This window comes from Dipteris shenzhenensis, chromosome 14, assembly GCF_047967505.1.
Source record: "Dipteris shenzhenensis isolate YYH24624 ecotype China chromosome 14, Dip_SZ_1.0, whole genome shotgun sequence".
Classification (NCBI taxonomy): Eukaryota; Viridiplantae; Streptophyta; class Polypodiopsida; order Gleicheniales; family Dipteridaceae; genus Dipteris; species Dipteris shenzhenensis.
In genome coordinates, this window is record NC_141609.1 from 47,258,263 (window position 1) to 47,278,012 (window position 19,750).

A 19,750-nucleotide genomic window follows, 5' to 3' on the forward strand; every position below is an offset into this window, starting at 1 on the left:
CACAAATCCCTAAAAAAAATGAGCTTCTCAATGCCATCGGCGTTACTTAGGCCTCCATATATGGCAGCCCAAAAGGTGAAAAAGAAGACGAATTGGATGCGCTTGGAGGTGGTGCATTGACAAGGGGGTGGAGATTGTGGGAGATAATGAATAGAGAGCGCAAGAGAGAGAGAGAGAGAAAGAGAGAGAGAGAGAGAGAGAGAGAGAGAGAGAGAGTAAAGAAAAAGATGGAGGATTTCCAAACTTCGATCAATCATAAAAAGGCAAAGAATTTTGGAAATTGAAATCCCAATTTCTCTTCTTACAGGTCGAAATCTCCAATATTGCAAGCCAAAAAGAAGTACAATAGCCCGAAAAAGGAAGACTATCACATAACATAGCACAAAGCCAGAACGGTTGTATGATCACATAGTAGCAAGTCACAAGTTTGACAAAATGTCAATTGCAACGACAAATGAAACTCAAAAGAGCAACCATTGAAATCAACAACTCAAAGCTATTGACAACCACTGGATCAAAGCATGTCAATACAATCATCAATTGCACAAACACTTAGCACATAGAAGCGAGGGACGGGTAACACTCAACCACAACAAACTACAATGTAAAGTAGCTAACAAACAACATTACACAAAGGCAAAGCTATAGTAGCCTTAAAGTGATAGGTAGCAGTGGGCAAAAATGACCAAGCAGACTTACTTGATGCAACATAGTTGATGTATAACAACAAGCATTTTCTTCATTCTCTTGTAGAATAACCATGTGCCGTCATCGCATTCATCTTTTTCTCTTGTAGAATAACCACGCACCATCATCGCCTCCATTTCCAGAGCCGCCTCTCTTTTAAAGTTTCTCCAAAGTGCAAACCTATATCCACATGGCAGGTTACGTTCAGATACAGCGTGTAGGTCAAGATTTTGACACATGGCATCTTGCCATGTCAGAAAGCCACTCAACATGGTCAACATGCTGTCATACACATAGTCACTGTGCACAATGATAGACATAGTCATTAATGCAGTCATCTTTTGATCGAGACTAGATTTTGATCCAGGTGGGCCTCATTCTTAGCATTCTACCCTCATCTCCTCGACCTATTCTTTAGGTTTGTTCTAAAAGGCGAAGGATGACTTATAAAACAAGATGGAAAATGCACATTATGTGTTGGATCTACTAAGTTGTACTCATTGTACATACTTTTGCTAGTTGTCACTATGCTACTACATGCACATACTACTCTGAATATTTTCAAGTTTTCATTTTTTAGTTTTGGTTGCTATCATATGCACCAAACAAAATTTAAAAGAATATCACATGCACACCCTCTATTTTCACAGTGCAACTTAAGAGGGGATGTTAAGGATGGTGTAAATTGCATCTTACCATCTGGGGTATAGGTCAAATCCTAACCCTAACTCTAACCCTACTAAGGGTTCATTTCAAGTATAAATTCATGCTTATGATCAATGCAACATAGAGTATAGTTACCTATCTTGTGCACTCCACTCCCTCCCACTGTTCCTCTAACATGCTCTACTTTTTATAGTCAATGCTATTTTTTACACTACCGTTTGTTGTTGTTAAGTCATATTGCATTGCCTATTGTACTTTGCTAGTTGTTGTTTTGTTGAATGCTTGAGTTGATTGGTTCTGTCGATGCTTTTTGCTTCCTTGATGTGTCAATCGATAGCCCACATGTCTATTGATTGTTGACTTAGTGCATCTAGTCTATCATAGATGTCGCTAAGTTTGTCATTGGTTCGTTGCTTGCCTCATGTTGTGTTGTTTTGTTTGTTGCCCTTGACATTGTAGTGCCTTTTCTGCAGCGTTGTTGTTGTGTGGTCTCTTAATGTGTAGTATTATCCATCTAGCACTGTCACTAAGTTGGCAGTTGCTTTCTATTGTTACACATCTTATTTACCTCGAGGTTTGGTTGTTCTTGTAAATAAGACTATAGAGTAGGAGGTAGCATTGGCACTAGGAAATATAGCATAGGCACTGGGAAACTATGTACAGCTTGGAAAATATAAAGTAGTACATTAAAAAGGCCTCTCAAAAATATATCAGTACAAAATGGACAATGGAGGCAACCCTTGAGTCTAAGAAACAAGATGAAGTATCTTCATTGGGTCTGCCCAGATAGGACATTAGGGGAGAATTGGGGTCTCAAAAGGGCCTCCAATTAGTGTTTCCTAATTTCAAGGGATTAGAGAGTGATTTGAGGTGTACCAATGAGAGTGCTAGAAGGTGTGGGGCAACGGTATGTTGAGGTGGAGGGTGGGCAGGCCTGTAGAGAGCCCCTATTGGTTGCTCCCCTTACACTAGGGACCACCCAAACCATCCCCCCCCTCCTAACCCATGTTTGACCCTCCTACTAGGTGCACCTCCCCCACATGAGCCCAAAACTGCCTTCAATGGGATGGTAGGGCCCTTGTGGCAAATTTTTCTTCTCCCCTTCCTCTTTCTAAGACCTCTGCCCCCCACTGTTCTAGTCCAGCCTGCCAAATCACTCAGATTTGAACCAAATCCCACACATATTCCCTCTCCCCCCTCTTTCTCTGCTCCCTCCTACTCTGTGGCCTACTTGCTGCAGCTCCTCTCTCTCTCTCTCTCTCTCTCTCTCTCTCTCTCTCTCTCTCTCTCCTCTCCCTCTCCTGTGCCTCTGTTGGAGCTGCTTTGTCCCTCTTCTTCTCCCTCTCCTGTGCCTCTATTGCTGTTGCTCTGTCCCTCTCCTTCTCCCTCTCCTGTGCCTCTGTTGCTGCTGCTCTATCCCTCTCCTTCTCCCTCTCCTATGCCTCTGTTGTTGCTGCTCTGTCCCTCTCCTTCTCCCTCTTTTGTGCCTCTGTTGGAGCTGCATTGCCTTGTGTAGGAGTCCTATTCTTACTGTTGCAACCTCTGCAAGCATGGTGAGGAGAAAGGCTACAAGACCATGCAATGCTGTGTCCTCTTGTGTCTTCCACAATACCAGAATTGCATTGGATGAGTGGATCCCTTGCACCTACAGCTTCAATGACTGGATAGTGATGAAATGATCAGCCAAAGGTCCACATAAGCTTCCCAAGAGCAAGAGAGGTGACATCTTGCATGAGTGGAAGGGCCACATCTTGAAGTTCAAGTTTGGGAAGAAAGGATGGCTCGCAAAAGTGCAACATGTTTACATGGGAAAAGATATGCAGCTTCCTCCATCATTCAATCAATCTAGGATACCATCACACTGTGAGCCTTTCTATCTATGTACCTTTTTCACCTGTAAGTGTAATGAGTCCATTTGGAAATTTTGTATTTGGTTTCTAAGAGCTCTTATTCATGGTGGCAGATGTCTTCCCTTTGGACCTCGAGGAGTGGGAACCAGTTGAATCATTCATAGGCAAGTTCACTGCGATTCATGAGGATTTAGGTAAGCAAATGCATGCTGGGGAGAAGTTGGCCTCCTTGCGAATGAAGAATGTGTCTTGGTATAATGCAACATACATCACTCCAACGACATCATCGAGCTATGGCCGTTTGCAAACCATTGCACCACCACAACTTCAAGACATGGATTGCAGCAATGTGGACTCGAGGACATTGCAATCGTACAAGGACAAGATTGCAAAGGATGTGGGCATGGCCATGAAGTTTACATTTGGATCCAAATGGGCAAGGTTATCTTGGTTTATGCCTCTGCACATTTTTGCTTCTTTATTTTAGAATATAAATATGCATAGAACAAAAACTATGTCCTGCAAGCGTGTATATGAAAATGCTCTTGAAGATTTACCTTAAATGGTGGTAAGATCAGCCGCCGTGTGGAGAAGTGCATGCATAGTGCCACTTTCATTCCTCCTGCAACTTTGAAGATTGCTAACAATGTGTTTGACTAGTGCAACATTTAATTTTTTGTCTATCAAATCCTAGTTATTGCTTCAAAAGATGATGGACAATTAAATTAAAAAGTTATTTCTTTTAATGTTTTCTCCTTTCAGTTGGTGGTAAATGCTTTTCAAAAAATTTGGGGATTTTATGATTAATTTTAATTTTTAGGGTTTGATATATATTAAGGGGTACCAGCCCTTTTTACATCACATTCTCACTTTCACATTTAGAGAGCCATAGAAACTCCCATCCTCAGAAGTTACTCCCTGCATCAACTGCTATTTGCCATGGATTCAGCTAGAACTGCACTCCATGACTTCATCTCACGAACTGCATTTGCAGATCATGAGGAAGAGCTATTTTTAGTGTTTGATAGAGAATGTCGATATATTTTATTTAAAAAAATCGACCCTTGGGCCTTAGATACAAGATAGTGCCTTCAAGGGCAATGGGTGGTCTAAGTCCTAAGAGTGGGATGTAAGAGAATCTAGGGCTTCAAACTTGGGTCACTTTGTAGCCGCTTCACCAGAGCCATATCCTTGTCCATGACCGTGACGCGCTTTGCATGGATGGCACACAAGTTGGCATCCTCGAACAGAGCGGTGGTCACTTGCTCTGTAGCCTTTTGTAGCGCCCCCATAGCTCTTATGCTGAAGCACACGTCATTCTTGTATCCGTGTGCGATCTCCCATACCACATGTTGGAAGGGAGCACGCGGGATCAAGTTGTTGGTGGTCTTCTGCATTTGCTTGATCTCCCTTAGGGCCCGCGCTCCTGGTTTTGCTCGGTACGGCTTCCTGACTCTTGATGGGGGCCTTACAGGTAGCCGAACACCTTCCCACAACCTCCTGTCTGCCTTGAACTTCTTCCACTACTCCTGTGTGCATTGGTCCTCCTTCGAGTCCTCCTCTCATTGACGTCTGGAGCTTAGGCCTTCTTTGGGATAGGGCTTCCTCGGAGTGTGCTTTACCCTCCTCATGGGAATAGGGGTCATCTTTGCCATGGGCTGTATCTCTGGGAGAGGGAAGATAGTGCTCTTCCTGGCAGTCTGTTGACCCTCAGGAAGCCTCTCTATATCCAGGAGGTTATTGAACACATTTTGTTCGATCGGGGGAGAGGGATCTCATGAGGAGGGAAAAGCCGAGGGGAAGGCTGAGGGGAAGGTTGAGGGGAAGATTGAGGGTCAGGCTGAGGCTAAGGCTGAGGGGAAGGCTGAGGCTAAGGGGAAGGTTGAGGAGAAGGTTGAGGGTCATGTTGAGGTTGAGGTTGAGGGGAAGGCTGAGGGGAAGGCTGGGGAGAAGGTTGAGGGAAAGGCTCATGCTCTTAGGGTTGGGGAGTGGGCTCACAGGACTTGGGAGGAGAAGAAGGCTTAGGAGACTGGGGAGTGGGCTCACAGGACTTGGGGGAGTTGGGGAGGGCTCACGAGAGTCGGGGGAGGCACCACCGGACCCATATAGGTTCGTGTTCGTGGATACCATGGAGGTGGTGGAGCTAGAGGAGGAAGAGTGGAGGTGGCATCCAGTGGGTCTCGCAGTGTTCTTCACTCTTGCCATTGAATAATGAGAGTTAGGGCTTTTTTTTACTTTTTATAAGGGCCCATCATGTTTTGACATCCCTTTTAATTACATTTAAAGTTTCATCGTGCCCCCGCCCTAACCCCTCCACCCCCCCACCCTCATCGCCCTCCCCTCCCCTTGCCCTCCCCCTACTTGCCCTGGCCACACCTGTCGCCCTCCTCCATACCCCCATCCCCCCCTCTCCCCACCCTTGCTACCACTCCACCCCTCCCCTTGCCTCGCCCCACACCCCTCCCTTCTCTTCCCCCTCCTTCACCATGTCCCCACTTTCCCAAGGTTGTGTGAGTACAAAAATTGTGGTCAAAATAAGCAAGATATTAAAGAGTGAGTACACAAATTGTGGTTAAAATAAGCACTATATTTATTTCATATTTGTATACAATTACACCATAGCTTCTGTTGGTGGTTGGACCCATCTGCTCCCTTCTCTCACTCTAGCTTGCAACCAACGTCGTGCGACTCCTTGACTCCCTATGGATGCTTTCCAAGCACTATGCCTTCTAATTTTGATACAATTTGAACTGCTTTTGCAAGTTTTGATGCCTTTGCCTTTTCAGACTTCAAAGTCCTTCCTAGTAAACATCTAAAAAATGAGTCGAACATCTCATGCAATGCATTGCTGTGAGTGACACCACCACCATGCCTTGAGTTCTTGAAGTAGGCTGCCTTGGCTCTATAGTGCGACTTCTCCATGCCTTGTGTATTCCAAATTGACAAAGGACCCCAATTTTGTACAGACCATGGTCCGTGTGCATAGAGAATATGCTGCAAACAGGATGAGAATCAAATTAGCAACAAAAACTATTTATAAAGCAAGTGCTAAATATTATGATGGTGCCAAGATTACCACGTAACGCGTAATGTGCGACTCCCCCCATGCTTTTACCATTAATTGCATAAACTCTTTCACAGCCATCCTGAACCTTTCATAATACATCTCATCGATTTGAACCTGGCGAAGCAATTTAACCAATGCATCTACCTTTGTCCATACTTTAGCTCTCAAAGTTGCTACTTGAGGATGAGAAGCCTTATTGGTCGTGCATTCACACAATACTTTCCAGTATTCCCAACCCAGACTACTTTGAGACAATGTATGTTTGTCTTTGTCGAGATTGTGGTTTGACAGGAATCTCCTTGCCTCCCTCCACCCATGGACACTTTTGCAGGAAGATTCTGTGTTGCCCTAGACATTTTCTTATCCTCCTTAAGTTTGACATGTCCTCCATGGAATCCCATCTCTAACAACAACTTCTTAGCTTCTGCAATGCACCGTGCGGATACTTCTTACGGAATTAAATTCCAAGCATAAAAAAGATGCAAATACAACTTCTTATCGGATCTCCAAGAAGCCCTTATTCGTTTGGTGCATTGGCTCCGACATCTCGTAGTATTGTATGTGTGATAACCGAGCATTGATGTCATTGTTGACTGTGAATTGAAGATCCAAGAGTCTTTGACGGGGCTAGCTTGGCAAAGGTCCCCACAGAGTATAACATCAACGCCGCCAAATGGTTGATGGTGGTTTTGTTTTATTTCTTGCATTCACACGTTTGTTGCAAGGAAAGCATTAATTCCTACCAATGAAATCTCGTCGATCAAAACTAGTTGCACATCTTGGTACTAGGCCGCGAGGATTTGTTGTTTTTTTGTTGAAAGCCCTATAAATGTGCTTGTCAACAAAGGCAAATGTAGGGCTCATGTAGGGCTACATATATCGTGCTTCTGCCAATTGTTCTCGCTTCCTTCCCAGTATATGCTAGTGACAATGCCTTTGGGAGATCGATGTCTATTGTGCTTTTATGTGAGTAGTAACATCGGAGTCCCTTTGTTGCTACTATCGCAACAAATGTTTTCCCCGCTCCTGCATTACCTGATATGAACAAGTAGAGTTGTTTGGTTGGTTCCATTCTCTTTTTGAGCATAATGTCTTAAAAAATGAGACGCTGTTGTGGATTCATCCCCCTCACAGTGGAGTAATATTTTTTATTGGACAGCGTTGTTTGTTTACATTGTTGGAGGTTGTTTTGGTATTATGGGTTCATTTGTGGATTCATTTTGCGTGCAAGATCATATTTTTCTATAGAGACATTACTGACGTTCGAAGCTTGTGCAGATGGTGTTGTTACTAGTGGTGGTTGATGTTGCAAGACACAAAATGAATTTGTTGAGGGATGCTTGTTGCTCGTCAATACTATGCTATTTGTACATGTCTTTCCAAGTTTTGAAATTCTTCGTTAGGACTGTGTTCTTCAAAATGGAAAGGCAAGTACAAACACATTTCCCTATAATGGCTTTCTGGTTCTTTTTGCTTGTTGTAGTTGTTAAATCGTGTTATTCTCCCTCGTTTTCTTTTCTTTGTTCTCCCAGCTTTGACTGTGTAGTTTGCTGTGAAGGATGCGAGGCAATGGCTTTGCAAATCCTAGTCTCTTCTAGCGTACTCTGTGATTATGTCATCAAAGAAGATGTCGGTGCTTTTTCGATGGAGTTTCTCAGAGCTGCACTCTACATTTCAAAAGTAATGTTCGTTGCTTAGGAGGGCTTGTGTTTGTGTAAATGAATTCTCTTGTTGCACTTGTGAGGGGTAGTGAAAGGCATAGGTATACAGCTTGTTGCACGCTAATGTATTGCGTATTGAGTATTACATTGCCTACCTTTCAAACACGCTCACCTATGCATGCATTTTGTTGGAAGCTTTGAATAATTGCATCCTTTATGGCATTGCTGGTCTCTTTGTCTATTTTTGTTATGTATGACATGTAGTAAGAGGACGCAACATGAGGGTTTAGGATGAATTGGATGTCGGTGTTTGCTTCCCAGAGGTCCGTTAAAGTTGCATTGAAGTTATCGGTGTAGATGTCTTTTGGGTCTCTTCTCATAAAGATTTTTGGCTGCGATACACCGCTTCTTAATGTGAGCTTGTACTCATCATTAGTCAAAGCTACTAAAATCAAGAAATGTTTGGAATGTGAAAGTTGTAATATCTTCCTCCCACATTGTTTTTGTTACTTTCTTGTAGTTTTCTCGATGGTTTTGTGTATTGGCTCGATCCGATAGTGGTGTCAAAATGCTTGTGGTTCACATAGGTGGTCTGGGGAATTTAAATCGGCATTGATTTTTTTGTTTCCTACATGTTTGCATAAATGTCTATGGGTTTGCAAATCTTCTTTGTTATGGTGTGGCTTTGTGCTATCAGTTGTGATGTACTTGTTAATAAATTCTTCAATGGAACTATTTGCATGAGGTATTATAGATAGGTACTGCATTTATCCAAATCAGGCCGTGGTCATGCTAGCTAAATTTGTTTTGAAATTCAATGGCGAAGAAAAAATCCTCCACCATGCCCAAAATAGTATCATCTTGTCGCAGTAATGTTTTCAAGGCTTTGAACTTGCACACACTGCACATAGTATTGAGCCGTTGTTATAGGATTTGATTTGACGAGTTCTTGAATAGTGCATTGAGCTTCGCCCTCAGTTTGGTTTACACCATCTTTTCTAAGCTCACGAAGGCATGCGACCAATGGCTTCCATCTTTTCTCAGTCGCAAACAACGTGACGAAGAATGTCGGGGGGCCAAGTTGTCTCACCATCGCAAATACATTTCGTTTTAATCGTTGCTTATAATCAGCTGATGTTCGCAAGCAAACGAAGTCCCAAAATCCAATTTTTGATTGTAGTAGTTTTTCAACTTTGGTGTCTAAAGTCATTGTCTTAGCTACGAGAGTTGTTCCTCATAGTTGGCCTTTTATCATGCGCACCCAAGTTGATGATAGTACTTGGCATACCAATATTTTCATTGTTTTGAAAAAAAAATCTCTAAAGATAATGCAAACCTCTGGTCTTCATTCCTTACTTCCCAGTTCACTATGTCTTGGTAGCTGGATTGATTCGGAAGTTGGTATGCACAACCATGGCCATAAAATAAGGTTGGGAATGCCAACTCTTCACATTGTTTGTCTTTAAAAAGACTAAGGGGAGAAAAACCCACTGAAGGCGCAACAATTATGGGGTTACTCTCAAAGTCAACAACTTGTTGGCTTGCATAAAGGCCATGAACCAACGTGTATGTGTCAAGATTACTTTGTGTTTGATATTGTTTTGTCAGTCCTGGTGTTTGGTGTGGGTCTTGCTCATTGTGAGAAGTCCACCAATGTGTTGGAGCCATTCATGGTTTATCTTGACATTGTTCTTCAAGTAAAGAGGTGTGTTCAGTAGTTCGTGCAAGGCACACATTGTTTCAAAGTGGGGCAAACCAAACCATTGATGTAAGTATGGTTGTAAATATTGCATTCATCTTTTAATTACAACCATCATAGTTGCACTATTATTGATAAATCTTGGGAGTAATTGTTGTGCGATGTCAAGGTCTACAAAAACAGTGATCACGCTACCATGGAGCCCAAGTTGCCCTTCATATGTTAACTGTCTGATTTGTGCAAAGGGAATTCTTATAGAAACAAGATGTTCTTCGATTCTATTAAGGGCGAATGTGTTTTCTAAGGTTCTGGACATCTTCATGTGTGTCTTGGAGAACCTCGGTATTTTGTTGGCTTGAATTTGGGCATGGCACAACAAGCAAACGTAGTTCCTGTCTTTTGCTCAGTGTGCAATCATGTTTGCATCTACCATGAGGAGCAGGGGGTCTGTGTCAATTTTCTTCAATTTTGATTTGAAAGTGAGGCACCTACAGGAAGAGCAAGCACAGTTTGGTGTCTCTTTGACTTTTGATAGGTACGTTCTTCATGGCTTTGAGATGCCTCACTTTTGCTTTAAGAGGTTATCGTCACCAAAGTTCTTGTGGTGATGTATTTCTTCCATGGTATCATTATTGTGGAGGAAGTTTGTCTTTGAAAAGACTAGGGGGAGAAAAACGTACTAAAGGCGCAACAATTATGGGGTTACTCTCAAAGTCGACAACTTGCTGGCTTGCATAAAGGCCATGAACCAACGTGTATGTGTCAAGATTATTTTGTGTTTGATATTGTTCTATCGGTCCTGGTGTTTGTTGTGGGTCTTGCTCATTGTGAAGAAGTCCACTAATGTGCTGCAGCCATTCATGGTTTATCTTGACGTTGTTCTTCAGGTAAAGAGGTGTGTTCAGTAGTTCGTGCAAGGCACGCATTGTTTCAAAGTGGGACAGACCAAACCACTGATGTAAGTATGGCTATATTGCATTCGTCTTTTAATTGCAACCATCACAGTTGCGCTATCATTGATAAATCTTGGGAGTAATTGTTGTGTGATGTCAAGGTTTGCAAAAACATTGATCAGGCTACCATGGAGCCCAAGTTGCCCTTCATATGTTAACTGTCTGATTTGTGCAAAGGGAATTCTTATAGAAACAAGATGTTCTTCGATTCTATTAAGGGCGAATGTGTTTTCTAAGGTTCTAGACATCTTCATGTGTGTCTTGGAGAACCTCGGTATTTTGTTGTCTTGAATTTGGGCATGGCAAAACATAGTTCCTGTTTTTTGCTTAGTGTGCAATCATGTTTGCATGGGGTTTGCATCTACCATGAGGAGTAGGGGGTTTGTGTCAATTTTCTTCAATTTTGATTTGAAAGTGAGGCATCTTCAGGAAGAGCAAGCATAGTTTGGCGTCTCTTTGATTTTTGATAGGTACATTCTTCATGGCTTTGAGATGCCTTGCTTTTACTTTAGGCAGTTATCATCACCAAAGTTCTTGTGGTGATGTATTTCTTCTGTGGTATCATTATTGTGGAGGAAGTGTTCCGTTGTTGAAGTGAATTCATGATGAACCGGACTTGAAATGTTTGGCTGAGAGGTTGTCGAACTCATTTTATAAATCTTATTGCATACTGCCGCAACAGTGTGGTTGTCGGTTTGATGGTTGTTCTTATAAATATCGACTGTAGCTCTCACTGGCAGTTCCAAGTTTTGTTGTAGGAGTTCCATCAATTGTGCCTCGTCCTGTCTTGCCCAAATATTGTATGTCCTTTTCTTCTTTTTGGGGAGGAATGGCCAAATTGTTGCGGGACAGGTTGATTGATTTATTAGCAACATGTTTCTTTGTTTTCTCGATCGATTGTTGAGTTCCATTATTTGCACTAGTGATTAACCATCATATAATAGGACGGAGAAGGTCATGCAAGGTGTTGTGGATGGTTCTGATGTAGTTAAAAATCAATGGTGGGCATCCGGCACAATGTTGGATTGCTTATAAGAAGTCAACATTTGGCGTTACCTCCTTGCTGACATTTTCTTGCCTTTCCGTGGTTATATAGGGCATGGCCTTGTGAGTGTAGTCAAAGGTGATAGCATTGCTTTGGAGCATATCGAAGATCATGTTGTAACTGTATCCAGGATAGAGAGCCAGCAAGCAAAGGATCAAGTTAGTGTTTTGCGGGTTTGTTCTATTGAATGTTTCATTCCACAAGGCATTACAGAAATCCAAATTGATTCTTGGGTCCATTTTCAAGTGAGGAAAATATATGTATTGGATTCTAAGGTTTGTGAATGCCTTTGTGTAATGGAGGTTTCTTGCTTGTATTGACAATCTAGTGAATTTAAATGTCATATGTTTCAATGGAAAAAGTATTGAAGTTGATATGCAGAAGTGCGAAGCCAGGAATTTATATTGTCCAGGTGAAGTTATTGTGTGCAAGAACGAGTAAAGGCATTGAGAAAATGCATTGGATGCATGAGAACTTTTGAAAGCAAAGTTGTTGTTTGAACTAACTACATATGGACAATGCTCCTTCATTTTGGACAAGGAAAAGTACGGGAATAAAAACACATGTAAAAGCCAGTGTATCACACAATGTATCCATACAAGGATTTCAAAGCTGGAATTTTTTACAATGGCTGTAAATATGTTGGACTGTGCCAGTCTGTACAGTATGTCGGTGAGGGCAAGGACATACATATGGAAAGGAAGGGGCAAAGCATGAGCTGAACATAAGAGAAGCACACAGAAACGAGAAGGAAATCTGAAGAGTAGAGCAAGTATTTACAACAGGGATGATTTTTTCGCGTTAGTTTCGTTAATAAGCGAAAGTTTTATATGCTTTGTGAAAGTTTATATGCTTTTATAAAATAAAAGCTTAGTATATTCGCCACATTTTGAAACTAAAATTAAAAGAAGAGCTAGGTTTAGCCTTTAAGATTATAAAATTATAAATAAAGTCCATGAAAATTAGCCAAAGTTTTATATAATAAATAAATATATTTGGAAACTTTCGCCAACATATTATATATACAATTTAAAATTTTGGCTAGATCTATATAATTAAGCACCAAAAGAAGACTTGTGCCCTTATATCCAATGCACATTTGGCTAACTTAAGCCTATGGTAGGCCCATCATTAGCAGTATGTCTACCCCTCATCAAGTCATATAGTAGGGATATATCTCTTCATGCTTCTATCTTCAACAAGAACATGGAAGGACACTACATACATAGGTAAATAGAAACAACAAGTAGATTCTTAGCAAGAAGAATCAAATGATTAAATTGACACAAAATTAAAGAATGAAATTTTCTATAATGGCCTGGTAGAAGGTGTCTTGTTAGATATATAAAGTATTTCTTTAGTCTTAGTTTATGATCACGAAAAGTAGGTAAAAATTCAACTAAATTAATGAATAGAGCTAGAGTAGTGAATACGCAGTAAGTCACATATTTAGTTTTGTGTGTGTGTGTGTGTGTGTGAAAATCTAACTTTAATTTCATCATGTACTTCTATACATTTATATATTTAGAAATTTATCACAATGCAAAGAACTTGCCAGTCAATAGAGGCTTTAAATATAAATCTACCCCTCAAGCATTCTCATACATTTAACACACTATTCAAAATTTTTGGACTTTCTCTCTTGGTTTGGACTTTTTTTTGGAGCATATCCTCTCCACTCAACTTCACTTAGTGAGCTAAAAAATTGGGTTTTTTTAAGCATTAAATGGGTCACTTAGATACAAATATGGCCTTATTAAGCTAAAAAGTCAAGTGGTAACCTCTAATTTTAAAAAAAATGGCTCAGTGAAGCTATGATTCCCAAACTCATGTATGGTGCCCCCATCCAATAACTATAATAATAATAATAGTAGTCTCCTAACTCAAGTTCAATTTTAACACTATGAAGTGAAAATATGACACCATATGAAAAGAGTTTGTTGAATTCAACATATAAGTGGTGTATAGATACACCATTAAAAAAAAAAAAAAGAGTTTGTTGAATTCAATATATAAGTGGTGTATAGATACACCCTTTTTTTTTAAAACAAACCATACAATAAATTATCTTATTGCTGGTGTATAGATACACCATTTGTATGGAAAAAAGCATACAAAACATTATCTTATGCATCTGAATCTCGTTTAGAGTCATCAGATTCATGTAATGTATTTGAGCTTGATGGGTCAAGTCTTGCCAAATGATGTTTAATATGGACACGACTTGGATCAGGGATTGTGATACATTTTTCAACATTGTATCCATGCTTCTTTTTAAAACTTCGTGTCCTTGATTTCCAGCAATGAATAATGCTACTGACTTCCACCTCTGTTAATCCCTCATTATTTGGAACCCTTCACGTTTCTTTTGCAAGCATCCCTCATAGAGTTGTTTTATTGTATATCTTCTCGGGAGATTTTTCAATGGCTTTGGTTCATACCATAAAGCTATAAATGTTATAGGAGTTCCCTTGTCATCCCTTTCTATCTTAGCAACCTTTGCAACCCAAATTGGGCCACCTTGGTCATCCAACTCTGAACCTGGATCAGATGCCCAAACTACAACAAATAGACCCTCTTCAATCTCATTAGATGGTATAAAATCTGGTAAGGGTTTTTCTCCCTTCCTGCCATAATATTTTTGAGGTAAAAGGCATTCCTCTGCTTCCTCCATATCTACTAACATATTTATATCCAAAGGAAAACTTGGTGACCTAGCTTGTTCCAGCCAAAAAGATTCAGAGTATTCAATGCTCATTAAGTTTTCTTGTCTTTCTAAAGATTGGATAAGTGCTTCAGTTGATTTAATTGTCTCCAAATTCTTAGTTGATTGCTCAGGATATTTCTACATCATACTTTGAAGATGTTTAATGAAGGCTTTCAAGCCTTTCATTTCATCTATGTCAAGTGATTTGTTTTTTGCAAGAACAAATCTAGTTTCCTCCAATGGAATTATTCGTTGTAATAAAGCATATGACTCACTCTATAAATGATCTCCATCTACTGAGTAGTGCTTCCATTGCATCACTGGAATATTGTTATGCATGTGAAACTGAAAGTAGTGTGGATTTGTGTGTCCTATTAGGGCATCATCTCCTGTTTGTAAATGTGGCTCTATGAATGCTCTCCAATCTACCATCCTCTCTAAGATAGCCACTTCTGATTCTTCCTTGCGAGAACCTCCAATTTTTTTCCCAATTCGAAATAACATATCCTCCATTGTCAAAACATCCATTGCCTTCAACTCACCAGAGATAACACTGAAGATTTGATCTATGTCTTCATGTGTATGGCCGACAAGAAGAAAGCCAACTTCCACTTCTTCAAATATTTTCAAACCAAACAGCATAGAGCATAAAGCAAATATATATTTATTCTTGTTCTCTCTCCAACAATTATCAGCTTGTATTCGCAATGTGTTGGGCAAACATCCGTCTCTGACCTTTCTTATTGCTTTCATGATTGATGTAACAACCTGGTTACTATCATGGTCATGCAAACTATCAATCCATACATCACAAAAGATTCGGTATCCATGTACTAATACTCCACACAAGTGTGTTTTTAGTCCACGTTTGCCCTCCAATGCTGGTGGGATATGTCTATATTGTGGCAAAGTGGTTGTATTCTAGTCCATGCCATCAATGGTGATGCACATGGACTTATCGACATGTGAAATAGCTTCCTCTCTCCAAGAAGCATACAACTTTCAAGCATCTTGCACATGATGTAAATGGATTGATCACCATTTAATATATCTTCCTCGTTGCTGCTCACATTTACTATGTTCAATGGCATTTTTTAATTCATCACATGTCTTACATTTTGACATCCTTTGCTTTAATGGTGTCTTGACATGGCAAAAATCTCTACGCCAAATTTTGTACAAGGTTGATCGTGAAATCATGCTCTCGTCTCTGTCTTGTAAAGTTTTATTGACAGTTTCTAGGACGACCTTCTTTGTCATTCCCAAAGGAAGATGTTGGCATTCGACATGTGCATCTAGCATTGTTTGTTGAAGATGAGGCTGCGGTAATGCATGGTCTTCGAGAACTTGCTTTAATGTTGCGGTTGCATTTATAGTGCTTCCATGGCATTTAAGCTTGTAGGTATTTCCATGAATTGTATGAATAACTTTTTCTTTCACCTCTGCCTAGATGGTCCAGTATGTGCCATGTGATAGTCCAGTTAACCATTGATATCCTCGATTGCAAATGGGTCTCCCATTAACCATGGGTTTCAATCTAGGTTTACAGTGTCTTGTGCTCAAATCTTGATTAGTGCCTTGATGAAGAAAGCATGAAAACTCTTGAAGAAGATAGTTATGTCTATTAGGCACTGTCTTACTCTAAATACCAAGGCGTATGGCTGCACAATCATCTTTCCCAACTTTTCTAATGCAAAGTCTCTTGCAATAAACTCACATAAGCATCCTTTCCATATTCTCCTCGGATAGCATCACATGTCTCTTTGGTTCTGGAATTGATGCCATGATTCTTCGCCTCTTCACACTCACATACTTTCTTTTTGTAAATAGTGTCTTGCGTTTTCTAGTTGTAAGACCATCAAACCTCGAATCCATTTCCCTTGAATCTTCATCTTTATAATCAAATGCTGTGTGGACTTGAGAATTATTTGATACCTTATAATATCTTGGAAATGGCAATCTGGTCGACATGTTCATTGATGTCAATTTGTTGCCAATGCCTCTTGAATTTTGTGGTTGAACTGTTTCTCCTTCGTAACTCAAGATTCTCCCATCTATATTCTTTGGCATGCTAGCAACAATATTACGAACAACATGACAAGTCTTAGATTCTCTGCCCCTTTTGCCTTGTATTCAAGTGGTAACATCATGATCATTGTCACTAATATCATCAATTCTTGTTATTGCATCACTTATCCCGTCGATCTTTGCATGTATTTTTCTTTGTGGTCCCATCTTATTATTCTCAACACAAGACAAGTCTTTTATATCAATAAGCATGTTTGAGTCACTTGCAGCACAAGATAAGTCTTCTATACCAATGAGCCTGTTCGAGTCACTTGCAACACAGGACAAGTCTTCTATACCAGTGAGCTTGTTCGAGTCACTTGCAACACATGACAAGTCTTCTATACCAGTGAGCTTGTTCGAGTCACTTGCAACACAAGACAAGTCTTCTATACCAGTGAGTATATTTGAGTCACTTGCAACACAAGAAACCTTTTCTACATCAACATCTGTTACTATAATGTCCTCAATACCTGTGAGCATGCCACTATGATACTCTTGATTACTACTATGGCTTCTTATCGATTTGGATCCCATTTGTGTTATAGTCTTTTTCTTCTGATAATATTCCGTTGTGTCTTCCATGACATTGAAGGAAACTGTCTTGGGCAAACTTGATTTCAAGAAAGCTAACCCCCATTTACAAGTACTATGAACTTGTAGTTGAGACGTAGTATTATGGACATCTAATTGTGAAGTACTATCCATTGCATTTTGAATGACACCTACACTAGTCAACTTAATTATCTCCACTATACAGAGAAAACTCTGAGCATAGCCCTTAAAGTTGCCAATTGCTAAAACTTCTCCGGCGCAAGATAACATCTCTACTTTTTTCCCTTAAAAATAAGTTTTCTTGATATCTTGAAAGTATGTCTTTGGAACAATTTTGTCTTGGTCCTAGAGTGTTCTGTGTGCTTGCATATCAAATATGTCACATTGTAAGATATCTCCCAATGTTTCAAAGTCTCCATGTGGATATTTTAAATATACTTCAGGATTTACAATGTTGGTGATTATCACTACACATTTTCTCTCACCACAATGTTGGAAATGACACACATTCATAGGATCAAGACTATGAATTCGTCCAAAAGCCACCACTTCATTCTTCTTATATAACACCACATCCATACCCTCTGTTAGGGTGAATACCTGTTTTATGTATAAAAGTAGATTAGCAACTCAAAATGAACATAATAAATAATCATTGAGCTTATTATTACTTAATAACTTCTATATCAAAAACATGCAGAGAAGGCATTAAACCTAAACCCTACATCCTAAACTTTAAATAATTAATACCAAAACATCTTAACCACCGTAAATCCTAAACTTTAAACATTTAATTCCTAAACCCTAAATCCTAAACTCCTAAACAATAAATCCTAAACCTTAAACCCTAAACTCTAAATCCTAAACCCTAAATCTTAAATCCTAAACCCTAAATCTTAAATCTTAAACCCTAAACCTTAACCCTAAAATACAACCAAAATTTAATGAATTTTTTTAATTTGTGCAATAGGTTGGATATATCCCCCAACCTGTTGCTTGAGCAACAAGTTGGATATATCAAGCAACAGGTTGGGGGATATATCCAATTTGTTGCACAAATCAAGAATTTTTCTTATTTGTGCAACAATTTGATATACAATTGGGGAATATATCCAATCTACAACTGAAAAATTTTCTTGATTTGTGCAAGGTTGAGCAACAAGTTGGAGGCCTATTGTTAGATATATCCCCCAAGCAACAGGTTGGAGGCCTGTTGTTGGATATATCTCCCAACCTGTTGCTTGAGCAACAGGTTGGGGGGTATATCCAATCTGTTGCACAAATTAAGAAAATTCTCGATTTGTGCAACAGGTTGGATATACCCCCCAACCTGGAGGCCTCTTGTTGGATATATCCCCCAAGCAACAGGTTGGAGGCCTGTTGTTGGCTATATCTCCCAACCTGTAACAGGTTGGGGGGTGTATCCAATCTGTTGCACAAATCAGGAAAATTCTCGATTTGTGCAACAAGTTGGATATACCCCCAACCTGTTGCACAAATCGAGAATTTTCTTGATTTGTGCAACAGATTGGATATACCTCCCAACCTGTTGCTTGATTGCACAAATCAAGAAAATTCTCGATTTGTGCAACATGTTGGATGTACCCCCCAACCTGTTGCTTGAGCAACAGGTTGGAGAGTATATCCAATCTGTTGCACAAATCAAGAAAATTCATGTTGGATATACCCCCCAACCTATGTTGCTTGATTGCACAAATCAAGAAAATTCTCGATTTGTGCAACATGTTGGATGTACCCCCCAACCTGTTGCTTGAGCAACAGGTTGGAGAGTATATCCAATCTGTTGCACAAATCAAGAAAATTCATGTTGGATATACCCCCCAACCTATTGCTTGAGCAACAGGTTGGGGGTATATCCAACTTGTTGCACAAATCAAGAAAATTCCTTGATATTTACAATACGTTGAGTGCACCATTAACCTATTCGACTTGCAACAGTTTGGAGGATATATCAAACCTATTGCACAAATTGAAAAAAATCATAAAATTTTGATTGTATTTTAGGGTTAGGGTTTAGGGTTTAGTATTTAGGGTTAAGGATTTAGGGCTTAGGATTTAAGATTTAGTGTTTAGGGTTTTGTGTTTATGATTATGTTTTTAGGGTTTAGGGTTTAAGATTTAGGGTTTAGGGTTTAGGGTTAAAAATCTAAGGTTTAGGGTTTAAAATCTAGGGTTTAGGGTTTAGCATTTAGGGTTTATGATTATTGTTTTAGGGTTTAGGATTTAGGTTTTAGGGTTTAGTATATAAGATCATGAGCTTAGAGTGTAGAATCTAGGGTTTAGAATGGAAAATTAGATTTTAGAATTTAAGTTATAGGGGTTAGGGTTTAAGGTTTAGGGATTATAACTATTATATAAGTTTAAGAGCTTAGATTGTATAACCTAAGATTTAGGGAACTTTAGGATTTAAGATTTAGGGTGTAAGATTTAAGATATATAGACTATATAAAATATGCATTCTAAAGTATTTAGTTTAGATATATATAGATTATATGTTATATGCTTTCCAAAGTGTTTTGTTTATAGGTACGATACATTACAAAGGCTTTATTTTAAGTAAGTATAAGTCTACCTAGTCAAAGTATCCTACTGATTAGAGACAAGCACATAGGTTAAAAGCACACCGATTCATATTTTTTTACATTCATGCTGCATGGTGTATCAGAAGGTACGATCCTTTGCAAAGGCTTTACTTTAAGTAGTTACAAGCCTACCTAGTCAAAGTATCCTATTGATTAGGGACAAGTACATAAGCTAAAAGCACACCGATTC